At 37.5% G+C, this 2,769-nt stretch overlaps 1 pseudogene; it reads right to left on the bottom strand.

Moving 5' to 3' along the window:
- Positions 1 to 1,416: 1,416 nt before the first annotated feature.
- On the bottom strand, positions 1,417 to 1,535 carry LOC149529592 (5S ribosomal RNA; annotated as a pseudogene).
- Positions 1,536 to 2,769: the final 1,234 nt, after the last annotated feature.

Here is a 2,769-nt window from a genome sequence, read left to right as displayed (position 1 = left end):
AATACTACTTTGGCCCAAGCATGCTTAATTGTAATGTTATGATGGGATTTGGTGCACTAACGCTGGTATGATCACACCCAACATAAAAATCTTACACCCTCGGCTTAGTACATGCATCATAATGTAACCTTATCTAGGATGCACCTTATCTAGCACTCAGAGTGTACCTTATTGAGCACCCAAAATGCATGGGCAACTAAAAAGAACTTTGACACTAAGAACACACCTTATCCAACACTCAGAAGGTGCCAATAGGTAGAAAGACACACATTTCTCTCCAAATAACTCCTCCCTATGAAGCCACATGGAAAATGATAAGGAGAATGGAGATGCAGGTCAAAAGTTATGGCCCTTAGAAGTTCTTGGATCAATTCCCCAATCTTATAAGCTTTTCTTTTCCTCATTGTAAGAATCAATTGTTATATTGACTATTTTATCCATATCGAGATTAATTTGGTGAGAAATGCCATTTTTACATCATCTTTAGTGTCTAGAATGCACCTTAATTATCTAGCACTCAGAGCGTGTCTTATCATTCACTCAGAATGAATGAGCAAGTAAAAAGGGATCCAACATTAAGAATGCACCTCATGTATCATAAAGGAAACATGTGATTAAAAATGTGCTTCAAGAACTATGAAACCAACATAAATATTACAATGACACAACCAGATGCTCTAAAAAGTAAAAGAAGGGTGCAACACTGAGACTTCCCAAGAGATCACCCATCCTAGTACTACTCCAACCCAAGCGTGCTTAATTATAGAGTTTTGATAAGATCTGGTGCACTAGCGCTGGTATGATCATACCCAACATCAAACTCTTACACCCTCACATTAGCACATGCATCATAATGCAACCTTATCTAGGACTCACCTTATCCAACACTTAGAGTGTACCTTATCGAGCACCTAGAATGCAAAGGCAAGTAAAAAGCACTATGACACTAAGAATGCACCTTATCCAACACTCAGAAGGTGCCAATAGGAATAAAGGCATACATTTCTCTCAAAATAACTCCTTCCAATGAAACACATGGAAAATTTCAAGAACAAAGATGTGGGTCAAAAGTTATGGCCCTTGGAAGTTCTTGGATCAATTCCCCAATCTTGTAAGATTTTCTTTTCCTTGTTGTAAGAATCAATTTTTATATCAATTATTTCATCCATATGGACATTACTTTGTTGAGGAATGCCATTTTTACATCATCTTTAGTGTCTAGAATGCACCTTATCTAGCACTCTAAGTGTGCCTTATCAAGCACTCAGAATGATTAAGAAAGTAAAAAGGGCTTCGACATCAAGAATGTACCTCATGTATCAAAAAGGGGACACATGATTGAAAATGGGATTCAAGAACCATGCCAACAACGTAAATGTAACAATGACATAATTGAATGCCCTAAAAAGTAAAAGAAGGGAGCAACACTATGACTTTTTGAGAGGTCACCCATCCTGGTACTACTTTGGCCCAAGTGCACTTAACTATAGAGTTCTGATGGGATCCAGTGCACTAACACTGGTATGATCACACCCAACATCAAACTATTACACCCTCACCTTAGTGCATGCATCATAATGTAACCTTATCTAGGATGCACCTTATCTAGCACTTGGAGCATACCTTATTGACCACCCAGAATGCATGGGCAAGTAAAAAGTACTCTAACACTAAGAATGCACCTTATTTGACACTTAGAAGGTGCGAATAGGAAGAAAGGCACACATTTTTCTCTAAATAACTCATCCCAATGAAGCCACGTAGAAAATTTCAAGGAGAACAAAGATGTGGATCAAAAGTTATGGCCCTCAAAAGTTCATGGATCAATTTCCCAATCTTACAACCTTTCTTTTCCTCATTGTAAGATTCAATTGCTATATTGATTGTTTCATCCATATGGAGATTACTTTGTTGAGGAATGTCATTTTTACATCATCTTTAGTGTCTAGAATGCACCTTATCTAGCACTCAGAGCATGTCATATCGAGCACTCAGAATGAGCGAGCAAGCAAAAATCTCTTTGGCATCAAGAATGCACCTCATGCATCATGAAAGTGAAGTATTATTGAAAATGGGCTTCAAAAATGATGACAACTGCCTAAATATAACAATGACACAACTAGATTCTCTAAAAATTAAAAGAAGGGTCCAACACCATGACTTCCTAGGATGTCACCCATCCTAGTACTACTCTGGCCCAAACACTCTTAACTACAAATTTTTGATGGGATTTGGTGCACTAATGCTAGTATAATTGCACCCAACACCAAACTCTTTTACCCTCACCTTAGCACATGCATCATAATGCAACCTTATCTAGGATGCACCTTATCCAACACTTGGAGCATACCTTATCAAGCACCTAGAATACACAGGCAAGTAAAAAGCACTCTGACACTAAGAACATTCCTTATCTGGCACTTAGAAGGTGCCAATAGGAAGAAAGACACATGTTTCTATCAAAATTAACTCCTCCCAATGAAGCCACATGGAAAATTTCAAGAATAGAGCTGTGGGTCAAAAGTTATGGCCATTGTAAGTTATTGGATCAATTCCCCAATCTTATAAGATTTTATTTTCTTCATTGTAAGAATCAATTGTTATATCGACTATTTCATCCATATGGATATTACTTTGTTGAGAAATGCCATTTTTACATCATCTTTAGTGTCTATAATGCACCTTATCTAGCACTTAGAGTGTGCCTTATCAAGCACTTAAAATGAACAAGCAAGTAAAAAGGGCTCTGACATCAAGAATGTACCTCAT

The sequence above is a fragment of the Cupressus sempervirens genome, chromosome 11, assembly GCF_028749045.1.
Source record: "Cupressus sempervirens isolate cs-2001-9-10 chromosome 11, ASM2874904v1, whole genome shotgun sequence".
NCBI classification, from domain to species: Eukaryota; Viridiplantae; Streptophyta; class Pinopsida; order Cupressales; family Cupressaceae; genus Cupressus; species Cupressus sempervirens.
Note: the sequence above shows the minus strand (reverse complement) of the source record. Positions and strands in the feature narration are given on the sequence as shown.